Source organism: Moschus berezovskii, chromosome 6 (genome assembly GCF_049115385.1).
Source record: "Moschus berezovskii isolate FMDL1 chromosome 6, NW_MosBer_1.0, whole genome shotgun sequence".
NCBI lineage: Eukaryota > Metazoa > Chordata > Mammalia > Artiodactyla > Moschidae > Moschus > Moschus berezovskii.
Window position 1 is genome coordinate 68,243,887 of NC_142465.1, and position 15,249 is coordinate 68,259,135.

The following is a 15,249-nucleotide window of genomic DNA, read 5'->3' on the forward strand; positions in this document are numbered from 1 at the left end:
TAGCTAGAAATTTCTTGTATAAAAAGATGTTTGATCTCATTTATAATTAAATATATGCTAGTTAAAGTAACACATGATCTACCTTTCCTAATCAAATTGCTATAGCTATATCACAGTGTTAGTGAGAGTTTGGAAAAATGGGTATGCTATACAGTCTTATTTGAACTGTGAATTGATATAAATCTCTTTCTGGCTAATTTATCAAATGTTCAGTTCAGTTCAGTCGCTCAGTCATGTCTGACTCTTTGTGACCACTTGGACTGCAGCACACCAGACTCCCTGTCCATCACCAACTCTCAGAGTTTACTCAAACTCATGTCCACTGAGTCAGTGATGCCATCAAACCATCTCATCCTCTGCCATCCCCTTCTCCTCCAGTCTTTAATCTTTCCCAGCATCAGGGTCTTTTCAAATGAGTCAGTTCTTCACATCAGGTGGCCAAAGTATTAGAGTTTCAGCTTCAACAAATGAGTCAGTTCTTCATATCACGTGGCCAAAGTATTGGAGTTTCAGCTTCAACATCAGCCCTTCCAATGAATATTCAGGACTGATCTCGTTTAGGATGGACTGGTTGGATTTCCTTGCAGTCCAAGGGACTGTCAAGAGTCTTCAACACCACAGTTCAAAAGCATCAATTCTTTGGCACTCAGCTTTCTTTATACTCCAACTCTCACATCCATACATGACTACTGGAAAAACCATAGTTTTTGACTAGATGGACCTTTGTTAAAGTAATGCCTCTGCTTTTTAATATGCTGTCTAGGTTGGTCATAGCTTTCGTCCAAGGAGTAAGCATCTTTTAATTTCATGGCTGCAGTCACCATCTGCAGTGATTTTGGGGCCCAAGAAAATAAAATCTCTCACTGTTTCCAGTGTTTCCTAATATATTTACCATGAAGTGATGGGACCAGATGCCGTGATCTTAGGTTTTTGAATGCTGGGTTTTAAGTCAACTTTTTCACTCTCCTCTTTCACTTTCATCAAGAGGCTCTTTAGTCCTCCTTTGCTTTCTGCCATAAGGGTGGTGTCATCTCCGTATCTGAGGTTATTGATATTTCTCCCAGCAATCGTGATTCCAGCTTGTGCTTTATCTAGTCCGGCATTTCACATGATGTACTCTGCATATAAATTAAATAAGCAGGGTGACAATAAACAGCCTTGACGTACTCCTTTCCCAATCTAGAACCAGTCTGTTGTTCCATGACTGGATCTAACTGTTGCTTCTTGACCTGCACACAGATTTCTCAGGAGGAAGGTAAAGTGGTCTGGTGTTCCGATCTCTTTAAGAATTTTCCACAGTTTATTGTGATCCACACAGTCAAAGGCTTTGGCATAGTCAATAAAACAGAAGTAGATGTTTTTCTGGAACTCTCTTGCTTTTTCGATGATCCAATGGATTGGCAATTTGATCTCTGGTTCCTCTGCCTTATCTAAATCCAGCTTGAACATCTGGAAGTTCACGGTTCACGTACTATTGAAGCCTGGCTTTGAGAATTTTGAGCATTACTTTGCTAGTGTGTGAGATGAATGCAATTGTGTGGTAGTTTGAACATCCTTTGGCATTGTCTTTCTTTGAGATTGCAATGAACACTGACCCCTTCCAGTCCTGTGGCCACTGCTGAGTTTTCCAAATTTCCTGGCTCATAGTGCAGTACTTTCATAGCAAGCATCATCTTTTAGGATTTGAAATAGCACAACTGGAATTCCATCACCTCCACTAGCTTTGTTCATAGTGATGCTTCCTAAGGCCCACTTGACTTCACATTTCAGGAAGTCTGGCTACAGGTGAGTGATCACACTATCGTGATTATCTGGGACATGGAGATCTTTTTTGTATAGTTCTTCTGTATATTCTTGCTACCTTGTCTTAATATCTTCTGCTTCTGTTAGGTCCTTGCCATTACTCTTTTACTGTGCCCATCTTTGCATGAAATATTCCCTTGGGATCTCTAGTTTTCTTGATGAGGTCTCTAGTCTTTCTATTTTCCTATTTTCCTCTATATCTTTGCATTGATCACTGAGGAAGGCCTTCTTACAGCTCCTTGTTATTTTTTGGAACTCTGTATTCAGATGGGTATATCTTTCCTTTTCTCCTTTGCCTTTAGCTTCACTTCTTTTCTCAGATATTTGTAAGGCTTCCTCAGGAAGACAAGTCAAAGCTATGGTTTTTCCAGTAGTCACGTATGGACGTTAGAGTTGGACCATAAAGAAGGCTGAGCACCGAAGAATTAATGCTTTTGAATTGTGGTGTTAGAGAAGACTTGAGAGTCCTTTGGACTGCAAGGAAGTCAAACCAGTCAATCCTAAAGGAAATCAGTTGAATATTCATTGGAAGGACTGAAGCTGAAGCTGAAGCTCTAATATTTTGGTCACTTGAGAAGAGCCGACTCATTAGAAAAGACCCTGATGCTGGGAAAGATTGAAGGTGGGAGGAGAAGGGGTGAACAGAGGATGAAATGGTTGTATGGCATCACTGACTCAATGAACATGAGTTTGATCAAATTCTTGGAGGTGGTGAAGGACAGGGAAGACGGCATGGTGTAGTCCATGGGGTTGCAAAGAATCAGACACGACTAAGCAACTGAACAGCAAGAACAACCATCCATCAGGAGTAATGCAAGACTGAATGTTTCTCTGATGACCAGGCAAAAAAATGTTACAGCTTAGCTGGGAAGTTCTGATTCATCTGCTGTGTTGGCTAGACATTACACCTTCAAATTTCCATTTATTTTGGTCTTTCCAAAATTGTCTAATGGAAAAATTTCAATTCCCTGGAAGACTGTAAAAAGGAACCTGGAACAGTTCTTTGCTCAAAAAGAAAAAAAAAAAAAAAACTGTGTAAAATGGAATTATGAAGTTGCCCAGAAAATGGCAGAAGGTAATAGAACAAAACAGTGAATATGTTGTTCAATGAAATTTGTGATGAAAATGAAAAATATGTCTTTTATGTTTACTTACTGAAATTCCAATACTTTGGCCACCTCATGAGAAGAGTTGACTCACTGGAAAAGACTCTAATGCTGGGAAGGATTGGGGGCGGGAGGAGAAGGAGACGACAGAGAATGAGATGGCTGGATGGCATCACCGACTCGATGGACATGAGTTTAAGTGAACTCCGGGAGTTGATGATGGACAGGGAGGCCTGGCGTGCTGTGATTCATGGGGTCGCAGAGTCGGTCACGACTGAGCGACTGAACTGAACTGAACTGAACTGATGTTTACTTAAAAACCAAAGTAACTTTTTGGCCAATCCAATACATATATAAAAGTATTCACAACTAGGTATAGAGAGCAAGGAGATAAACCTATTAGTTTATGAGAAGACAAAGGGCATCGCCAAGTTTATAAGAACAAACTGCTAGACTGATGTTAAATTTACAGTCAGATGTTCAGTTTGATAGGTCTGGTAATAGTGAAGAGTCTGGCGTGACTACTGTAACTAGTTTTGGGGTCTTTATTCCTGATGTTAGTGAATGTGTGACTTAAAGGGCCAAAGGCAAGGCAGTCAAAATAAGAAAATACATTACATACTGCTCCTAGGACATTCATCCAGTGACCTAGGTTCTAACTCTTGGAGACATTATTCTTTCTCCTGTTCTGTCATGCTTACTGTTACCATAAAGAAGCAGTCATCAACTTTTATAAAATTTGCACTTCATAATAACTTCCAAACCCAGTATTACTTTTCTACTTTCATAATCACCAAACTAGTTCAAACTTCATCAACTCATCCTTCTGTTACTTGAATAGCAGTCTCCTATCTCTAAGTCCATTCCATTTTTACACAAATGGTTTCTACCATTTCGAATGATAAAGCAAGTTTTTCAAAGTAAAAATTTTTACAAATCCCTATATGGTAATATTACAATTAATTTAGAAATTTAGGGAGTATAATAATAACGTCTTCATCCTCTGCCCAAATTATAGATAGGAGTCTAAGGGCCTCCTTAGACTCCTTTCTGCAAAGGGCCAGAGAATAAACATTTTAGGCTTTTCTGCAAAGGGCCAAAGAATAAATATTTTAGGCTTTTCAGGCCATATGATTTCTGTTGCAACCGTCAAAGCTGCTGTTGTAGCAATAAAGAGACACACACATGTAAAGATGTAAACAGAGGAGCCTGGCCAGATTTGGCCTGCGTGGGTCAGATTTGGCTCAGAGCCTGCAGTTAGCCAAACCATGGATAAAAACTCAGGCAAATGATTAAAATGTCAACACTGGTGAGCAACAGAGAAGATACTAGAGAACATGGCTTAGGTACAAAGCAATATAGGCTTTTTACTAGTACATCTCAGAATTAGACAGACTTAGCCTCAGGTCTCCCAAGCCTGGACAGATAGGATCCTTACTACTAAGCTCAACTCATACTCTTTGCAGATGAGAAGATCAAAAAGACAATTAGTGATACATGCTCAGTTCCTGTTCCCAAATTTACATATCATATTAACTCTCTTGAAGAATGAGTAGCAGAGAGAAACCCAGTTAAACTGATCAGTGTCTCTCCACATGAAAAGATGAAGCACAGAAAAAGAATCCTGCATTCTCTGCCCAGCTCCAGCAGATAAGTTATACTTTTAGAATTTGTTATTTGAAACAAATACATGAGCAAAAAGTGACAATAAATTTCCACTTTATTAATCATAGTGAAACATATACATTTGAAAATGATAAAAATGGATATGGATGTGTAGGACCCATTATTTATATAATCTACGGACAAGCTTCTCAGGTGGTGCCAGTGGTAAAGAACCCACTCAGTGCAGGAAATTAAGAGATATGGGTTCAGTCCCTGGGTCAGGAAGATCCTCTGGAGAAGGGCACAGCAACCAACTCCAGTATTCTTGCCTGGAAAATCCCCATGGACAGAGGACCCTGGGGGGCTACAGTCCATAGGGTCGCAAAGAGTTGGACATGACTGAAGCAACTTAGCCAGGCAGTCAGTCACAGACAAGCTTTGTGCCTGTATGAAATTGCAGGCCCTTTATAGTACCTCCAGAGCGTGGTCAAGTTTGCTATCTATAACTTCATGTTGTTGTTGTTTAGTCACTAAGTCATGTCTGACTCTTTGTGACCCCTTGGACTGTAGCCCACCAGGCTCCTCTGTCCATGGGATTTTCCAGGCAAAAATACTAGAGTGAGTTGCCATTTCCTTCTCCAGGGAATCTTCCTGACCCAGAGATCGAACCCTCATCTCCTGCTTTAGCAGGCAGATCCTTTACTGCTAAGCCACCAAGGAAACCCCCTATAGCTTCATATCATCCTTAAAAATAGGTGTTATAGCTCCAGACTGTAGCCTTATTACAGGACAACATTAATCATCCTGTAAATATTTGTTGAATAAGAATATGAATTTTATAATACCTGTTTTACTTCCTAAGGATTCCAATGCCTCCCCAAGGATACCCTTCTGTTGGAAGCATGGAGTCTTAACCACTGGATCAGCAGGGAAGTCCCTATAATTTAATGTTTCGAAAAATCTGGAAGAACATAAACACTGATGAATAACATAATTATTTAAAATATTGTTGAAGAAGACTATGGTACAATGGCAACATGGGAATATGTACTACTATCTCCCTTATTAGATGTACATACAGAAGTGAACAACTCAATGAAAAACATTTGTATGTTAGGGAAGAGTTCAGAAAACTGACTTTGATCCCACATAGGAATTGACATTTATCAATTACAGAGATTAAAGCAATCATCTCATTGATAGTCATTTTATTTTTATTGCCTTTTTCTCCTCAAGGGCTATGGGAAAATAAAAAAGGAAAATCATTTGCAAAACAATAGTGTATCCACACGCTACCAAAAAAAAAGCATTGTGTTCTAAGAAATGAGAAATTTGAACCCAAGACTCTTTCACTTATAAAAGATACATTATTAAAACAGTCTATGAATACACATTCAAGGTTGTGAACCTATCATTTCTACACACAGGAATTAAATTTCAATTTTTTTGTACTAACAAAACAGTAGATTTTTTACATCTGCTTTGCCAGAGAATCACATGTTAGAAAAGTAAGTTAACACAATAAACATCTTGGAATATCTTTAGAATTAAAAAAAAAAAAAAACTTTCCTTTTCTTCTCTTTTTTTCTAAGTTAATGTGATTTAGGAAGCCTCATAATTCTATTTAGCTTTTGATGGTATTAGACCCTGTTTTTAAAATCCAAAACAACTATTAATTTACTTTTTATGGTCACATGCCTGGTACAAGTAGTTTAAGAAGAAACTGTCAAATAAGATGTCAAAATAAAAATTTGCCATACATCTGCTTTTTCATTATCCTTATTAACATTACTCTACCATCATCTTTACGAAACAGAGCAGCAATATTTATATCTTTTGAAACTCATTTATTCCCTTCCTCCACAGATTCAGCCCACCACCAAATCCTATGACTGATCTACCCTTGTGTTTCTATGTAAATAGCTGCCATGTTAAGACATATTAAGACATGCCTTGGCATCACACATGTACATTATTGGCACTGCCACTAAACTCATTTCCCTTCTTGCACAGCTTCACTTCTTTTCACTCTACATAAAATCATTAGAATAATCTTCAAACATCATTATTCTCACATTACTCATGGTCAATGAACTCAAGTACCTTCCAGATATTTTCACTCAAAACTTTTTAGTTTGGCCTTTAGCTTACCAATCTTATCTACTTTATTTCACCTATCAGTAAACTCCTTGCCAGTACTCTCCTTTATCTGAGTTTATCTGCTTATTGGTTCAACTTAACATTAAATTTAAACATGACTTAATCTTTGTTTCTTCTAAAGGCTAGGAAGAAGCACTTCTAAAAGAAATAAATATCTCTGAAAATCTACTCTACCATAAAAGCAACAAGAATATTCACAAAAAATGTTAAAAAATTTTTTTCAGAGAAATCTGGAAATTAACCAAAATGTACAGCAATTTGTGTAGAATTCATTCAACATTTGAAGGAAAAAAATAATCTACATATCCAAAACATTCAACAAACTTCATGAAAGATAAATTTAAAGAGATCTACACATAGACACATAGTCAAAGTGTTGAATAACAAAGACTCATGACACATCACCTAGAGAAAAATGATTCATCTTGTAGAAGGAATCCACAGTAAGATTAATAGCTAACTTTTCAGAAATCATGGAGTCCAGAGGCAATGAGTTGAAACATTCAAAATACTGGAAGAAAAAATAATGTCAACCAAAAATTCTATATTCAGCAAAACTAGGCTTCAGAAAATTAAGATAAATTAAGACATTTCCAGATAAACAAAAATTCAGAGAAGTGCTAGTAGCTGTGTCCTTAAAAAAAAAAAAAAGAATTGTGTCCATGTACATGCTAGGTTGCTTCAGTCATGTCCAACTCTTTGTGACCCCATGAACTATATAGCACACTAGGCTCCTCTATCCATGGGATTCTCCCGTCAAGAATACTGAAGTGAGTGGCCATGCTCTCCTCCAGGAGATCTCCCCAACCCAGGAATTGAACCCACATCTCTTATGTCTCCTGTATTGGCAGAATACTAAAAGACTTTCAACCCAAAATAGAAGAACGCTAGAGAGTAACTCAAGTCCACATGAAAAAATAAAGAAAATAAGTAAAGTAGCTACATAGGTAAATATGAAACACAATATGAATGCATTTTATTTTTAATTCTTTTCACCTCATATTTGATTTAAAAACAACTGCATGAAACAATAATTATAAATTTGGGTTGATTGTTTATAATGTAAAAATATGTAATGAAATGTAGAGTTGTATGAAAATAACTCAAAAGGGGATAAGAAATGAAGCGATCCTGGAGCAAAGTTTTTGAATACTGTTGAGATTATGTTGGTATTCACTCAAAATAGATTGTTTTAAATCATGAATGTGAAGTCAAGTGGGTCTTAGGAAGCATCACTATGAACAAAGCTAGTGGAGGTGATGGAATTCCAGTTGAGCTATTTCAAATCCTAAAAGTTGATGCTGTGAAAGTGCTGCACTCAATATGTCAGAAAATTTAGAATACTCAGCAGGGACCACAGGAATGGAAAAGGTTAGTTTTCATTCCAATCCCAAAGAAAGGAAATGCCAAAGAAGGCTCAACTACTGCACAATTGCACTCATCTCACATGCTAGTAAAGTAATGCTCAAAATTCTCCAAGCCAAGCTTCAACAACTTGTGAACTGTGAACTTCCAGGTGTTCAAGCTGGATTTAGAAAAGGCAGAGGAACCAGAGATCAAATTGCCAACATCTGCTGGATCATCAGAAAAGCAAGAGAGTTCCAGAAAAACATCTATTTCTGCTTTATTGACTATGCCAAAGCCTTTGACTGTGTGGATCATAATAAACTGTGGAAAATTCTGAAAGAGATGAGAATACCAGACTACCTGACCTGCCTCTTGAGAAACCTATATGCAGGTCAGGAAGCAACAGTTAAAACTGGACATGGAACAACAGACTGGTTCCAAATAGGAAAAGGAGCATATCAAGGCTGTATATTGTCACCCTGCTTATTTAATTTATATGCAAAGTACATCATGAGAAATGCTGGGCTGGAGGAAGCACAAGCTGGAATCAAGATTGCTGGGAGAAATATCAATAACCTCAGATATGCAGATGACACCACCCTTATGGCAGAAAGTGAAGAAGAATTAAAGAGCCTCTTGATGAAAGTGAAAGAGGAGTGTGAAAAGTTGGCTTAAAGCTCAACATTCAGAAAACTAGGATCATGGCATCTGGTCCCATCACTTCATGGCAAACAGATGGGGAAACAGTGGCTGACTTTATTTTTTTGGACTCCAAAATCACTGCAGATGGTGATTGCAGCCATGAAATTAAAAGACTCTTACTTCTTTGAGGGAAAATTATGACCAATCTAGACAGCATACTTAAAAGCAGAGGCATTACTTTGTCAACAAAGGTCCGTCTAGTCAAGGCTACGGTTTTCCCAGTAGTCATGTGTGGATGTGAGAGTAGGAGTATAAAGAAAACTGAGCACTGAAGAACTGATGCTTTTGAACTGTGTTGTTGGAGAAGATTGTTGAGAGTCCCTTGTACTGCAAGGAGATCCAACCAGTCCATCCTAAAGGAGATCGGTCCTTAGTGTTCATTGGAAGGACTGATGGATGTTTAAGTCGAAACTCCAATACTTTGGCCACCTGATGTGCAGAGCTGACTCCTTTGAAAAGACCATGATGCTGGGAAAGATTGAAGGCAGGAGAAGGGGACAACAGAGGATGAGATGGTTGGATGGCATCATCGACTCAATGGACATGAATTTGCGTAGGCTCTGGGAGTTGGTGATGGACAGGGAGGCCTGGTGAAATGCAGTTCATGGGGTCGCAAAGACAGAACTGAGTGACTGAACTGAACTGATGAATTATAACGACCCACTAAGAAAATAGCAACAATAACAAAAATAATGCAAGAATCTCCAAGGGAATTAAAATGGTAAACTAGAAAATATATCTTTAACAGAAAGGAAAGGTGTAAATGAGAAAATGAAAGACAAGAGAAAGTATATAATAAACAGAAAACAATAAAATGCTTCCATTTTATTAAGGACATTAAGTCCTACTTTATTGGTAATTGTATTAATTGTAAGTGTACACAACACTCCAAACCAAAGGCAAAGATTGGCAGGATAGTTTTTTGTTTGTTTGTTTTATAATAATGCAGTTACATAGCATCTACAAGAGACATGCTTTATCTACTAGGGCACTAATAGATTTAATGTAAAAAGACAGAAAAGGATATACCATAAGAACAATAACCCAAAGAAATATAAAGTGACTATGCTAACACTGAACAAAAGAAGCTTTAAGACATAAATTGTTGCTAGAGATCTAAAATAGAACATTTTATAAATTTATGAAGCTAAAATGGTCAGTCCATTAGGAGAGCAAAACATATAAACACCCACGCACTTAAGAGAGTCCTAAAACACATGAGACAAAAACCGACAGATCTGAAGGGGAAGATACACAACTCAACAACAACAATCAGTGCATTGAATATTCCACTTTTAATAATGAAGAGAACAATTAGGCAGAAGATCGAGAAGCAAAAAGAAGAGTTGAACAGCCTCATAAATCAACTAGATCTAACAGTCATCTAGCTATAGGGCATTCCACCAAATGCACAGTATTCTGAAGTGGACATGGAACATTCTCCAGAATAAACTACATGTTAGACCACAAAATAAGTACAAATAAATTTGAAAAGAATGAAGTCATATGAAATATATTCTCTGACCACAAAATAATAAAATTAGAAATTAATAAAAGAAGGAACTTGGCAGAAGTGGTATGTGTTGGTGGAGGAGGCCATGGCAACTGGGACCAAGAGATGAAAGCTCATGAGATTTGGGGAGAATTAGCAGCAAGATAAAAGTAAAGATGCTGAGCCTGAACCCAGACAACTACATCTATGAAACCAAGTTGGACTTACAGTGAGTACCAAGAAACCATGAGCCTACTTTATATCATTTTGAGGTCCCACAGGAATATGTAAGAGCTTTAAATGCTACCAAACTGGAAAGGGTATTTGCAAAACCATTTCTTGCTTCCATGGATGGTCACTGTGATGGAGTCAGTTGCTGGCCAAAGCATCCAGAGTGTCTGGCTAATGTCTTTTCTAGGGCATGTGATAGAGATAGGTTAAAATTTGGAACTTCAATAGATGAAAATATATTTGTACAATAAAAGCACATAAAGGTCTTTTTGTATGAGGAATATGTACTCACTTTTGTGGGACTTCGTTTTTTTACTGTTGATGATGACAAAACTGCCAAGCAATGGAAATGGATGGACCAAGCTATGGAGAAGAGGAGGAACCATTGCCTATAATATTAGGAAAGATAGCATATACAGGAATCGATAATCACTGGAAAAAAGCTGTTTTACCACATGTGGACAGCAAATAGACACTTGGGATGAACAAAGAAGCAATCCCATATGTTCAGTGACTTGAGGTTTTCACACTATCAGTTCAATTCAGTTCAGTTGCTCAGTCGTGTCCGACCCTCTGCAACCCCCTGCGACGCCAGGCCTCCCTGTCCATCACCAACTCCTGGAGTTCACTCAAACTCATGTCCATAGAGACGGTGATGCCATCCAGCCATCTCATTCTATGTCGTCCCCTTCTCCTCCCGCCCCCAACCTTTCTCAGCATCAGAGTCTTTTCCAGTGAGTCAACTCGTCGCATGAGGTGGCCAAAGTTTTGCAGTTTCAGCTTTAGCATCAGTCCCTCCAATGAACACCCAGGATTGATCTCCTCTAGAATGGACTGGTTGGATCTCCTTGCAGTCCAAGGGACTCTCAAGAGTCTTCTCCAGCACCACAGTTCAAAAGCATCAATTCTTCGGCGATCAGCTTTCTTCACAGTCCAACTCTCACATCCATTCATGACCATGGGAAAAACCATAGCCTTGACTAGACGGACCTTTGTTGGCAAAGTAATGTCTCTGCTTTCTAATATGCTGTCTAGGTTGGTCATAACTTTCCTTCCAAGGAGTAAGCGTCTTTTAATTTCATGGCTGCAATCAGTATCTGCAGTGATTTTGGAGCACAAAACAATAAAGTCTGACACTGTTTCCACTGTTTTTCCATCTATTTCCCATGAAGTAATGGGACCAGATGCCATGATCTTTGTTTTCTGAATGTTGAGCTTCAAGCCAACCTTTTCACTCTCCTCTTTCACTTTCATCAAGAGGCTTTTGAGTTCCTCTTCACTTTCTGCCATAAGGGTGGTGTCATCTGCATATCTGAGGTTATTGATATTTCTCCCAGCAATCTTGATTCCAGCTTGTGCTTCTTCCAGCCCAGCATTCCTCATGATGTACTCTGCATAGAAGTTAAATAAGCAAGGTGACAATATACAGCCTTGACATACTCCTTTCCCTATTTGGAACCAATCTGTTGTTCCATGTACAGTTCTGACTGTTGCTTCCTGACCTGCATACAGCTTTCTCAAGAGGCAGGTCAGGTGGTCTGGTATTCCCATCTTTTTCAGAGTTTTCCACAGTTGATTGTGATCCACACAGTCAAAGGCTTTGGCATAGTCAATAAAGCAGAAATAGATGTTTTTCTGGAAATCTCTTGCTTTCTCCATGATCCAGCGGATGTTGGCAATTTGATCTCTGGTGTCTCTGCCTTTTCTAAAACCTGCTTGAACATCTGGGAGTTCACGGTTCACATATTGCTGAAGCCTGGCTTGGAGAATTTTGAGCATGACTTTACTAGCGTGTGAGATGAGTGCAATTGTGCGGTAGTTTGAGCATTCTTTGGCATTGCCTTTCTTTGGGATTGGAATGAAGACTGACCTTTTCCAGTCCTGTGGCCACTGCTGAGTTTTCCAAATTTGCTGGCACATTGAGTGCAGCACTTTCACAGCATCAGCTTTCAAGACGAGCTGACTCACTGGAAAAGACTCTGATGCTGGGAAAGGTTGGGGGCGGGAGGAGAAGGAGACAACAGAGAATGAGATGGCTGGATGGCATCACCGACTCTGTGGACATGAGTTTGAGTGAACTCCGGGAGTTGGTGATGGACAGGGAGGCCTGGCGTGCTGTGATTCATGGAGTCGCAGAGAGTCGGACACGACTGAGCGACTGAACTGAACTGGAACCCTGTGGAAGCTTTCATTTTTATTGCAGCAAAGATTACAACATGTACTTTTTATATGCATGCACTGCACATTCTTTTAATGATACATATGTATCATGTGTCTGCAGGACTTGATGTGGGTTACTCATCCACTGGGAAAAAGTTTCTGTCTGCTAGTTTTGACAAATCTATCCAAATCTTTCCTGTGGACAAAAGTAGAAGCAAGGAAGTTATCACACAAAGAGAATGCAACATGTTATCTGTGTGAAATGGACTTCTGACAGCAAGTACATTATATGTGGATTTGATGAAATGAACATTTATCTGTTGAAAGCTAATGCTTCCAAAAAGTTAGGTGCTTACATTATGAGAGAAAGCAGCCACAGATTATAACCAGAAGTTAAAGGAGAAACTTCAACATCATCCTCACATAAAACGTATCTCTCATCACCAACATCTACCAAAATCTGTCTCCAGCCAGATTCAGGAACAGCATATCATGAAAGAAGCTCATTGACAAAAGGAACTGAATTGTATCAAACACAGCAAGCCTGGATCTGTGCAGATTGTGTCAGATAAGAACAAATACACAGTGGCAGTTGTGAGATAATATTTGGTATTCCTACTGATACTAATATATAATTATTTGTTATGTTTTGAATTGTGAACACTATTAATAAAAGTACTGCCGCTAGTATAACAATGAATGTTTTAGTTACATGTGTCAAGCTTAATTATTGCACATTTTTGCTATCCTGAAAAGCTGTCTTTAAAGGTGATCTGGTTGATAAGACTATCCAACATTTTAATCTTGATCTTTTTTTTATTCATTGACGAATTAGAAAGTGCACATATATTAATACTCTCCATTTGATCTGTTAATTTGGACACTCTACACTTAAATGCATTTACATTTAAGACCAAACACCTCTTTTGTTACATTGAATATTACTTTGGATAATAATTGCAACGATCCTTCCTAGGATTCCATATGACACATAGAAGAATTAGATCAGAATTTTTTTCAATTGTATTTATTTTCTGTGCAGTTTTCAAAAATGCTTTTTCAAAAGTCCCTCCTCAGGATAAAAAGCCTGCTGTTTTAACCCTTCCTCTGCAAAACAATTTCCAGTTATTTGACTATTCTTGTAGCTATCCCCTGAGCCACAGGTAAATTATCTGTCTCTTTGGTTATGTGGCTCCATTTATCATTGGGTAAATTTACTGGAAGTGAGAAAGAAGATTACTGTAATTCATAAACTATTGATATACTCCTAAAATACTGTTAATTGCATAAGACGTTTGAATTACTTGATCCTTTCTTTTTGAAAGTACAAAAATAGGTTCCTTTAAGGCACCCATCGGCTAGCCCTCTTTCTATATCTGAAAAACCAAGAGGACTTCTTGCTTTTCTTTTCTATCTCCCAGGTTAAAGTGTTATAGCACATACCTAACTTCTGAGTATAGCCAATTACATTCAAAATTCAACCAACATTTATTGATTCCTTTATTTCAAAAGGGATAAAGCAAGCCCAGAACTTTTATTTTACTTCTTGAATTTTTCCCTTTAGGACATAAGAACCCCAAAGGGAAGCAAAAAACAGAAGATACTCCCTTGAATTATTCAAATAACCACTTCAAGCCTTTCTCTCTCTGTGTTCCTTGGTGGGCAACTTATGGGGTTGGATGAGTTTTGGTTGTTCAGATGACTTACTGTTTCAGGGCAAAGGAATAAGTGGGCTATTAAAGGTTGCTTGTTGTTTGATGTCAGAACTAAACCTAAGGTGTCTATTCTTGCATCTAAGTTTGTTATTTTCCCATTTAGCTTTTTAACTTTAAGCAAATCACCCAACCACTAAACATTATTTTCTAAATCTTAGCGATTTAATATAATAAAACCTACATCAAAGGACTCTTTTGAGGATTATATGAGTTAACACATGAAAAAAATGTATGTTACTGTTCAGTCATTCATTCTGTTTTTTATTTTCTTTTGATATAAAATAAAAGCTCTAATCTTAAGAAGTTTTTCTGCCCAGAGAAATGACCACGATTTTATAAATGAACAACAACAGCATCAAAAACCCAGGAAGAACATGGGAACTAAAGTGAACACCCAGAGGTGCTGTGTATGATTGTGAAATGCCAGGTCCAGGAGGCAATTGGAGGCTGAAATTCTAGCCTGAACACTATAACCAAGCAACAGTTCTGTCTGGAGGCTGAATCTATCCAAGGTGGGATGCTCTTTTCTAGCCTGTTCAAAGGCTTTATATGAGGTAGTGGGTGACTCTGAAAGAGGATCCCTAGGAGACAGAATATGAGTACTCTACTGAGTGGCAAAGAGCCTTTCATGTTCATCATACTAACATTTCAGTCTTAAATGTTTAGTGAATTGAACTAAGTGTTACTGAGTACTGAATTATCCCCAAGTTCTATGTACATTAAAAAAAATCTGTTGGAAATAGACTGTTCAAATATTCCAAAATATCAAGTACTTTTTTCTTTTTCACTTAACATATATCTCAGAATTATTAATACATTCCAGAGAAGTAGTCTTTAAAGGTAGAAGGTAAAGAGGTTATGCTGTATTTACTACAGTTTTACTTCATGTAAAACAAATAAGGGATTGCAAAAAATGTTTGTACACGAG

The 15,249-nt window shown here is 38.0% G+C and overlaps 1 protein-coding gene and 1 pseudogene across 1 annotated transcript in view; one reads left to right on the forward strand and one right to left on the reverse strand.

The window, feature by feature from the left end:
• The window catches only part of LOC148777644 (ankyrin repeat and sterile alpha motif domain-containing protein 1B-like), a 573,212-nt gene that overhangs the window by 158,400 nt on the left and 399,563 nt on the right, over window positions 1–15,249 (reverse strand). The window lies entirely within an intron of this gene.
• LOC148777645 (DDB1- and CUL4-associated factor 13 pseudogene) lies at window positions 10,386–13,209 on the forward strand (annotated as a pseudogene).